Source organism: Silene latifolia, chromosome 6 (assembly GCF_048544455.1).
Source record: "Silene latifolia isolate original U9 population chromosome 6, ASM4854445v1, whole genome shotgun sequence".
In the NCBI taxonomy this organism is placed as follows: Eukaryota; Viridiplantae; Streptophyta; class Magnoliopsida; order Caryophyllales; family Caryophyllaceae; genus Silene; species Silene latifolia.
The window spans coordinates 106,322,723-106,333,701 of NC_133531.1; the positions used below are offsets into that span (position 1 = coordinate 106,322,723).

The 10,979-nt window shown below is 42.7% G+C and overlaps 1 non-coding gene across 1 annotated transcript; it reads right to left on the reverse strand.

The window, feature by feature from the left end:
- Positions 1-1,894: 1,894 nt before the first annotated feature.
- Positions 1,895-2,001, reverse strand: LOC141588844 (small nucleolar RNA R71). The gene has a single exon (XR_012519813.1). It is a non-coding gene; the product is annotated as a small nucleolar RNA R71 (small nucleolar RNA).
- Positions 2,002-10,979: the final 8,978 nt, after the last annotated feature.

A 10,979-nucleotide genomic window follows, 5' to 3' on the forward strand; every position in this document is an offset into this window, starting at 1 on the left:
GGACTTGAGCTGAAATGAAGACAAAGTACTCGATCGAGCAGTTTCACCACTTGATCGAGTGGTTTCTACGTCCCAAGGTGGTCGATCGAGTGGTTTTCCACTCGATCCTTAAGCTGCAGAAAGATGGGTTACTCGATCGAGTAACTTTCTACTCGATCGAGTAGATGTTGTTGAAGATTTACTCGATCGAGTGGTTTTAATCCACTCGATCGAGTGGTTTCACTATTATGGGCTTCTAAACAGCCCGTGTTATGTTTATTTTCGCAAAACTTAATTACTTTGCTATTTAAGCACGCTTTACTAGGTCATTATGATCTATCTTTTTCACTATCAAACTTTCTACTGTAAACTTTACTGCATTGCTTATTTTCCCTTCACTGTTACTTTATTTCTTGGGTTATTTTGCTCAGATTCGATTGTTCTTTACGCCGGATTCGCAAGATTGTAATCCTCTTCTCTTTTCTTATTAATAATTAATCTTCTGTTGCTTTAATTTCTTGTTTGCTCTATTTATTCTTCTGCCCTAATTTCTCTTTTATGCAATTTTATTGTTATTTCATTATGTTTACTGCTGGAATATTATCTGTTGTTAGTTTAATTAGTGACATGAGTAGCTAAACCCCTTTCATGTTGGGATTAGGGGATCTGCGGTAGGAATGTGACGATGTAGTGAATGATTTAGATGAATTGATTACAAGACTCTGTCACCATAGCAATTTAATTGTATTTATTCGACTTAGTTGAGTGCACACTTCTGAGTTAACCTTTAATCTTGCTAAAATTAATCCTAGATCGAAATATTGGACTAAATAGGCCTGCTATGAACAGTAGACTACCCTGACGAGAATGAAAGTTAAGTTAGTGGTATTTTAAGATAGAAAGTGGACCGAAAGGACCTTTCAACATCCGTCTTACGTTAATTCGTCTGAGTCATTTACAGCTGAGTCACTGGACTACCGTAGTGAACCGAAATCCTGACATGTCCCTCTCTATCTGATAGTTTTATCCTTATTTCTCTACTTTTATTGCTCTTGCCTTTATTTCTCCTTCCTTTAAAACTCGTAGTTTAGATAACAAATCAAACAACCCCCCCCCCCCTCATTTGTGACCAAATAGACGGACTTGTACAAATATCTTGCCTCCCTTTGGAGACCGACCTGACTTCCTTAGCTTATTAGTTAGTTTAGTTAGTTTATTTTTGACAGGTACACGACAGACGTGTCAAATTTTTGCGCCGTTGCCGGGGAGGCAATTGCCCTATTTGTTTTCGTTCCGTTTATTTTATCCGTCTCAGGGAATTTCTATTCCTTGAGGCCGTTCTTATTATTTTCTTTCAGTGTTGTTTATGCCCAGGTCAGACAGGTTTGAATTAGTTTCAGCTGATTCAGAGCCAGAGAGATTATTCAGGCATAGACTCCGTCTGCTTAGAAAATCACGAAAGGAAGACTTGAGTACTTTCGAGCCAGAGCTAGATCATTCTTTTTTTGCGGAAGACAGTCTGATTCCTACAGTAATGATGCCAAAGCTTTCCAGTCATTCAGTGCCTAAAGCATCCTCTATTCCGAAGGGTTTCAATCTCCAGACTGATGATGGGAATACATTCGACATCCGTCCCTCTTATATCAATCTGGTGGAGAGGAATATCTATAGAGGTGTGGCAGGTGAGGATCCGAGGAAGCATATGGAGACCTTTACCGATTACTGTTCTACTATCGCCGCCACTAAGGGGGTAACTCAAGACAAGATTAAGGAAGTTCTATTTCCTTTCTCTTTAGCTGATTCAGCCAGGGAGTGGCTGACTGACTTGGACCGCACAAAGTGCTTTGGGGTTCTGATTGGGAGTCTCTTGCTCTTGCATTTATCAAAGAGATACTTCCCTCCACAACGCACCAATCTGCTGAGGGCCAAGATTACTAGTTTCAGACAGGCTCCCGGTGAAAGTTTCTATGAGTCATGGTCGCGATTCAAGAAGTTGGTGAGGTCTATCCCTCACCATGGTTTTGACCCATGGTTTCTAGCTAATCAGTTCTATAATGGGTTGTATGACGACCAAAGAGCCATACTTGATGCGGCATCTAGTGGAAGATTCCAGGAGAATACAGATGACGATAAGGGATGGTCTCTTATTTGAAGAGATGGCTAATCACAGTGCTGAGTATGGTAACCCGAGGGATGGGATTAGAACAGTTCATGCAGTTGATAAGCAGGTTTTGGCTCAGCTGGAGACCATGAATGCTAGATTTGACAAGTTGGAGTTACAAGCTGCTGGGGAGCCTCAGACGGTCCATGTTCTTACTAAAGGAGAGGCTGTTTCTTATGAGAGATGTGGGAGTAATGATGGCCACACTGCTGTTGGTTGTCTTATAGAAAAGGAACATGTCCTTACCTTTCAGCAATATAGGTAAGGAGGAGGTTCCTATTAAAATAATCAAGGGGCAGTCCATTCCAATTTGAGGTGGACTAGTCAAAATGTGCTTAATCCTACTCCTCCTCCGCACTAGCAGCAGCCTTATGTTCCTCCACACAAGAATCAACAAGGCTTTCAAAAGCCTCCTTCCTTTACTCCTCCTAACCATGGTGCATCCTCTTCCGGTGGGGTGAGTGAAATTGGTGAGCTTAAGTCTATGTTGCAAGCTTTTAGAAAGCAGTTTCAGCTGAGTGATCAACAGAAAGATGCGTCCATAAAGGCACTTGAAACTCAAGTTGCCCAACTAGCTATGAATCAATCCTCAAGAAAGCAGGGTCAATTACCGACTCAAAATGAGAAGAATCCACACGAGACGGTAAACTTGATAAATCTGAGAAGCGGTCGTTCTTATGAGGGACCGGAATTACAAAAATCAGACCCGAGGAGAGCTGTAACTGATGGTGAACAGTGTTCTTGCGAATAAAATAAGCTGACGGCTAAGAAAGTACTCGATCGACTAGTTTCTGGAGGTCGATCGAGCACTTTTAATGGTCAAAGCACTCGATCGAGTGGTTTTTCTACTCGATCGAGTGAACAGGAAGATGGAACTGTTCGATCAAGTAGTTTTCCTACTCGATCGAGTGAACAAGAAAGTGGACTTGGTCGATCGAGTGAGATTTTCACTCGATCGAGTGATTATGTTGAAGATTCTACTCGATCGAATGGGTATATTAGTCGATCGAGTAGTTTTGATGACGGGAAGCTTATTCGAGAGCCTGCTAGTGCTCGTTTAAGCGGTAAATCACCGGAAAGACCTCGTTCGAGAGGTAAGAAGCGTCTAAAGGATACAGAACATGCTCCGGAAGATACATTGGAAGAGAGAAATAAGGGACTCGAGATACCTATCACGGTTCCCTTCCCGAGGCGGTTGCAGAATACTAAGTTCAATCAACAATTCGGCAAATTTGTCGAACTTCTGAAAAGCTTGGAAGTCACTGTGCCATTCACTGAGTTGCTGACAAAGGTACCCTCTTATCTCAAGTTTATGAAAGAAATTTTATCGCGTAAGAGGAGTATTACCAATAGTGAGACCGTAGCTTTGACTGAGGTGGGGTCAGCCCTATTTCAAAATAAGTTACCTCCTAAGCAGTCAGACCCGGGTAGTTTTTCAATTCCGTGTCATATCGGTAACTATTTGATTGATAATGCGCTATGCGATTTAGGCGCTAGCGTAAGTGTCTTACATCGTCTCGGCTAAGAGACTTGGTCTGACAAAGCTGAGTTGCACTAACATGACAGTCCAGATGGCCGACCGTAGTATATCACGGCCACTAGGTATAGTAGAAGACGTACCTGTAAGAATCGGGAGGTTCTTTATTCCCGTTGATTTTGTTGTCTTAGACATCCCCGAAGATGCACACACCCCTATTATCTTAGGGAGACCATTTTTGTCTACTGCTCGTGCAGTTATCGACGTCGGGGGCAAGACTTTGACCTTTCAGGTAGGGGACGAGGAGCTGATTTTTCATCAGTCTAAGTCTCGGAGGGCTCCCATGCAAGCTCAGCCTTGCAATGCCCTCTCTTCTATTGATCCTATTATTGACACTCTAGTTGAAAATTTGGAGTATTGTGCTGCAATTGTTACCCCTCCGCCTCAGACTGAGAGCAAAAAGGAGGAAAGTTCGTCTGTTTTCCTTGCTGTAGGTACAGATGAAAGCAATGAAGGAGCTGTCAAGGGACATGGTGCAATTACGGTCAATCAAATTGGAGATGATGATGCTACAGCCGGTGATAGAGGAGCAAGGACGAGGAAGGTTCGCGCTTATATGGATGTGAACTACTTCCCTCCTACCGTTTCAAATGATAATTCATGCTCATGGAAGTTCAAGAGGACAGTCAACATTGCTGAGATGACGTCCTCCAGTCAAGAGCCCTTCAAGGGGCTACTGAATTGCCTTGGGAATTGAGCGGGGAAATGCCCCGTGTAATACTTTGTAATAGATAATTTTTGAATTTTCCGTTGAATTTGTTTTATTGCGTTTAATTAGGACAATTAGTTTATCGACTGTTTTTAGCGTAGATTTAAGACTATAGACTGTTCTTATGCGTATTTGGTATTTTGGGATATTTTTGCACGTGTTTTTATGCAGGTTTAGGGAAGTTTTACGCATTCCAAGGAAGAAATGACGAAATTAAAGAGCTTACGCGAGAAAAGAGCTCGATCGAGTACTTTTTGTACTCGATCGAGTGAAAATATGGTCGATCGAGCACTTTTTCCACTCGATCGAGTAAAGCAATAAATGGGACTTCTCGATCGAGTAGAATTCTACTCGATCGAGCAACTGGATCATCAAAAGTCCTCGATCGAGTAGTTTAAAACCACTCGATCGAGTGGAATTGCAAAGGGACGCAGGGAGTTTTACTTTAAACTTCTTATTTTTGGTTTCTTTTTCATTTGTCCCTAATTTTTCGTCTAAACACCCCTAATTGCGACAAAAACTCCCCCAAATCCCCAATTTTTCTTGCCCAATATCCAAATCCGCCACCTACAATCTCTTGCTAGCCAATTAATCTCTCATAGCCCCTTATTCTCCCCTTGATTGGTGTCCATTTACACGGTTTTCAAAGAGGGTTAGGGTTTACGGTTTTAGCTCGAAAAAATCGCTTGTTTTGCTTGATTCTTGAAGATTAATTGCATATTGTAGGTTGTTCTCATCATGTAAGCGATTCCTCTAACTTCATTGCATTTTGATTTAATTACTTTTGCATTTTTATGAGGTAAAATTGAATTTAGGGTTCGAAAATCCGTTGTTAGTCGAATTTTTCGACTTTAATTGTGTTTATTGCCCTCGTTTATCTTGCTTGATGATCAACCCCAATTCCTCGCTGTTTGTGGCACCTCTTTTTCGAATTTTCCATGATTTTTGCGATATGGGTTCAGGACAGTCGAAAATTTCGACTGTCATTTTGGTTATTGCTGCTGTAATTTGTCTAATTGGCCTCCTTGTTGCTTAATTGCTGCTGTTTTAGACTGTTATCACCCCTGTCGATGCTTAACATGCTTCAAATTCGAATTCTGTGCGAAATTTTCGCGATTAGAAGTGCCTCGATCAATTTTCGATTATCGACGGTTCATATGCTTCTTTGACTTACTTAACCTCAGTTGACGCTTACATGCTGTTGTTGTTGTTGACTGTTATGCCCGCCTTATCGCCAATTACATGCTGCTATTCAAATTTGTTTGAGGAATTATTGGGATTTATGTGCTATAGGTCAAAAATTTTCGAATGGTAGGGGAGTTTTTCTGGTTTAACATGCTGATTTCCTGCTGTTTTAGCCTCTGTTAGCCATTGTTATCTTATCATATCCCCTGCCCCTTGTTACAGGATGGAGTCTAGCTCTCTACCTTCTACCAGCTCCACTTCTAGCCCGTCTTTGTCTGAGACAGTGGCCCCTGCTGCTGCCGCTGTCTCCACTTTAGTGACTACCGCAGCCCCAGTGTTCCTAGTTTCAGCTGCGGGTACAGTTTTTGCTCCAGCTAGCTCTGCTGCTAGCTCAGTTCAGGCTGCCACTTCCTCTACGGTCACCACCACTGCTAGCACTGCTAGTTCTTCTTGATGGTGGCCATAGCAGCCCTACTCCTACACCAGCCCACCCTTTTACTTCATGGTGGACTCGCCAAGCCCAGTTGCTTCAGGCGACCCTGTCCCTCGCTCCGTCACTTTGCACGGGCTACTACTTCGGGTTCCGAGGCCGGTCGTGAGATGGATCTCGCTCTGCGCCACCCCCCCACCTCTTACTTCTCTGCCACCTTCACCGCTTCTACTTCACGCACGATCCACGGTCAGGGGACATTTCCCTCGACTCTCACCCAGATTATCCGCAGGTACATTTTGTTAACGCTTTACATCGTACGAAATTTTATAACCTGTTAGGCTGTGTGCACGTTCCTTCCTCTTTTCTAGAGAAAACGGCACTTGTTAGACTCGGCATTTACGAGTCGGTTTGTGACTTACTGCGGGCCACGGGGATGGCCGGGCTCATCACTATGAGCGGCCGCACTTTTTCGGGCCGAGCCTCGAGTTTCTCAGCTCCTTTACCTTCTCCTCAGGGGCACACGATGCTGACCCCTCTAGTTCTTCAGTGTCCTTCCGGTTGTTTAACCGGACCTTTCCTATGACCTTAGGGGAGTTTGGTAGGTTACTTGGCCTTACCTCTACGGGCGCAGTTGCCGCCCCTAGGACGGTCTACCGTCAGCTCTGGAGAGCCCTGGCCCACACCACTTTTCAGAAGCGAAAGCTCCAACAGGTCCACCTCTTCGCTGTCCGTTATTTCCTTAGACTGATGGGGAGCACTATTTTCAGCCGAAAGGAGCCGAACAACATCACAAACACCGAGCTCTCCATCCTGGGCGGTTAATTGAACATCGACTGTGAGGGTCCCTTTGCCCTCAACATAGCTTACTTGACCGCCCAGTACCTTCAGAGCCAGGGAAAGAAGGAGACGGGAACCATTGCCTGCGGTGGCATAGCCACCATTCTTGCCCGTTCCCTCATCCCCGTTTGGCCTCGTGACCTGCAGTACCTCCAGGGAGAGAGGCTACTGAGTCTGGATGCCATGCTTTCTCAGCATTGGCTTACCCCAGACTACCAGACATGGAAGATAGACGGCTTCCTGTCTGTAGACTTACCTTGTGAGACTCTCCCCCGTCTAGAGCCCCTTCCTACTGTTGTTAGGGGCGCCCGCCTTCCACCACTGCCTGACCTTCACCTTCCACGTCGACCACCTCCTGATGCACCCGCCGCCAAGAAGCGGCCTCTTGAGACCGGAGAGGGGTCTACACCTTCAGGGAGCACCCAGCCATCCACGGCTGCTCCCGCTCCGACCCCTACTCCCACTACTACTACCACTCCCACTGACCAGACACAGACTCAGCCGGACCTACCGGCTACTTTCGTACCACCTCCTCCCTTTGTGGCGCCCGCGGTCCTAGACCAAGGGGGTGTCGTTTACAGTTTGTTGCTTGAGGTTGCAGCGCGTCAGGCTCGTATGGAGAGGGACTTGGCTCTAGCCTTGCACCCTCTATACGAGTACCACTTGTAGCGACACCGACCGATCCCAGAGGGGTGGCCACACCCTTCCTTCTTCCGGTACCCACCTGAGGGGTACCCAATGTCTGAGGAGGAGGAGGACGAGGACCCGGAGGTGGCAGTGGAGAAAGCTCGAGCTGAGGAGCAGAGGAGGAGAGAGACCCGGAGTACACGGTGGTGGACGACGACGGTGTCGACGACGACGAGTAGCTACTAGTCTACTCACTTCCCCAGTTTTCTGGCTGGTTTGGGGAAGTTCGTATTTTGTATGTCTCTTCTTACTCTTTTATTTTGTCTCCTTTTATTTATTGTTTTTATTTTCTTTTGGTTGTATATTCCCATTTCCCCGTATATATCTGCTGGTGTATGCTGGAGGACAACGAGGGCGTTGTCCGTTTTGGTTTGGGGAGGGTATTGCATCCTTTTGAGTCTGCATTTGCATCTGTTTTTGCATTCACGTTTATTTTTCAGCTTGCATTGTTGTTTATTTCATTAAAAATACAAAAATCCAAAAAATTAGAAAATTTCAAAAAATCAAAAAAATTTCACGTTTACTTTTGCATATAGGTTGAGTCGGAACGGTAGATTTCCATGATGATAATGCACTATAACTTGTCTTTTTGCTTAAGCCTGGCATTTTATTGATAGTTACTAGCTTTGTCATACGCATAGTCTACGAGTTTCTGTTCAAATATAGCTGACTGTTTAGACTTGACATGATAAATTGGCAAACTACTTGAAAATTCTGAGTTTTAGAGCCATAACTGGTGACATTCATGACCAGTTCATTAGGAATTGAGAGTAGTACTCCTTGCATAGCATGTTCATCTTTTTTGCACTTTTATGACATTCAATTTCTCGTTAAATGCACATATTCGGGTTTGTGGTTGGTGTCACATGCAGGGAGGTGCTTGCAAATTTCCCCTTTCTTTCTATTTTTCACCCATTTAGCTCCACATTAGCCAAATTTGCCTTTTTGACCCATTAGCTACATTCCAAATTAAGCCTGCCTAGTCAAGCTAGTTAGTATGTTCTTTTGGGTATGAGTTTTCCGGCTGCATTTTGGCCCGTATTTCTTGTTTTGGAGTTGGTGCTGGTATAGAGAAAGGAGAAAAAAAGAAAGAAAAGAAGAAATATGAAAAAGAAAAAAAAAACGTGAAAGTGAAAGTAAAAAAAAATGATCAAAAAGAGCTGGAAACGTGAATCAGAAAGAAAAAAAAAAGAGGTTTGAAAAAAAAAGAGTTGTTTTAATTCAGTTGGTTATTTCAGACGGTGTTTGAAAAAGGGAAGTTTGTGACCGTCTGACTCCTCCATTCTTATTCTATATTTTTGAGGAGATTGTGTTTGAGTTTAGTGAGCTTTGTGCCAAATGAAGGGCACTTGTACTTAGTTTTTCAGTCAGTTGAGATTCGGATGTTTTTATTATGGTCCTGTTAGGAACTAGCTTGACGCTTTTACCTCCACATTTTCATAACATGTTTTGCCTTTCTCACCTGAACCTCACTATTCCCAATTTATTTGTAAGCCCTCGGCTGTGACGGACATTATTGGTTGGAGTGTGTGCATTAGTACTTGAATTGTCTTTCATTTTTGGTTGCATGCATGCTATGTAGGTCGCAGTTAGGTGAGTGACTGCCTTTTCTTCTCTCTTTTACATATTATTCACCCTTTGCTTCATGAAAAAAGAGTGACCACGAGAGAGTCCGATTTTGTTGGTCTTGCAAGGTCGATAGGTTGGCTATATTTCTGAACAGCTTATAATTCGGTTGCGTATTGACTGCTTAGCTTTAACTGTTAGTTTCTGTTGCATTAAATTGGTTCAAGTAGACAAGTTAAGCTAGCTCTGAGTTATCATTTCCGTTCCATTAGTTTAGTTTTGAGTTTACTCGAGGACGAGTAAAGGTTCGGTTTGGGAGATTTGATACGTGCTTTTTATATAGTCTTTTTAGCCTATTTCAGCACGTATTTCTATGCATTTTTATACTGTTTTTATAGTATTTTGCCCCGAATTGGCTACTTTGGTTCGTTTTGTCCATTTTGTAGAAATGAACGCGAAAGTAGTGGAATCGTACTCTTTTTCGTCCTTTTTGCATGCATTTAGAGGAGACGGGATTTCCCAGAGTGAGATACTACGTTTGGAAGCGTCATGGCATGGATTACGAGGCATTTAGGCGCGAACTTGAGCTGAAATGAAGACAAAGTACTCGATCGAGCAGTTTCACCACTCGATCGAGTGGTTTCTACGTCCCAAGGTGGTCGATCGAGTGGTTTTCCACTCGATCCTTAAGCTGCAGAAAGATGGGTTACTCGATCGAGTAACTTTCTACTCGATCGAGTAGATGCTGTTGAAGATTTACTCGATCGAGTGGTTTTAATCCACTCGATCGAGTGGTTTCACTATTATGGGCTTCTAAACAGCCCGTGTTATGTTTATTTTCGCAAAACTTAATTACTTTGCTATTTAAGCACGCTTTACTAGGTCATTAGGATCTATCTTTTTCACTATCAAACTTTCTACTGTAAACTTTACTGCGTTGCTTATTTTCCCTTCACTGTTACTTTATTTCTTGGGTTATTTTGCTCGGATTCGATTGTTATTTACGCCGGATTCGCAAGATTGTAATCCTCTTCTCTTTTCTTATTAATAATTAATCTTCTGTTGCTTTAATTTCTTGTTTGCTCTATTTATTCTTCTGCCCTAATTTCTCTTTTATGCAATTTTATTGTTATTTCATTATATTTACTGCTGGAATATTATCTGCTGTTAGTTTAATTAGCGACATGAGTAGCTAAACCCCTTTCATGTTGGGATTAGGGGGTCTGCGGTAGGAATGTGACGATGTAGTGAATGATTTAGATGAATTGATTACAAGACTCTGTCACCATAGCAATTTAATTGTATTTATTCGACTTAGTTGAGTGCACACTTCTGAGTTAACCTTTAATCTGGCTAAAATTAATCCTAGATCGAAAGATTGGACTAAATAGGCCTGCTATGAACAGTAGAGTACCCTGACGAGAATGAAAGTTAAGTTAGTGGTATTTTAGGATAGAAAGTGGACCGAAAGGACCTTTCAACATCCGTATTACGTTAATTCGTCTGAGTCATTTACAGCTGAGTCACTGGACTACCGTAGTGAACCGAAATCCTGACATGTCCCTCTCTATCTGATAATTTTATCCTTATTTCTCTACTTTTATTGCTCTTGCCTTTATTTCTCCTTCCTTTAAAACTCGTAGTTTAGATAACAAATCAAACACCCCCCTTGTGACCAAATAGACAGACTTCTATAAATACCTTGCCTCCCTGTGGAGACCGACCTGACTTCCCTAGCTATATAGTTAGTTTAGTTAGTTTATCTTGTATATCTTACTTAATATATTTGTTTATGATAAAAGATATTCTTGTTATAGAAAATCTTATCATATCTTAGAATTTATAGTAGACATAATAATTGAATAGATTATATTCTGTCTTTTGG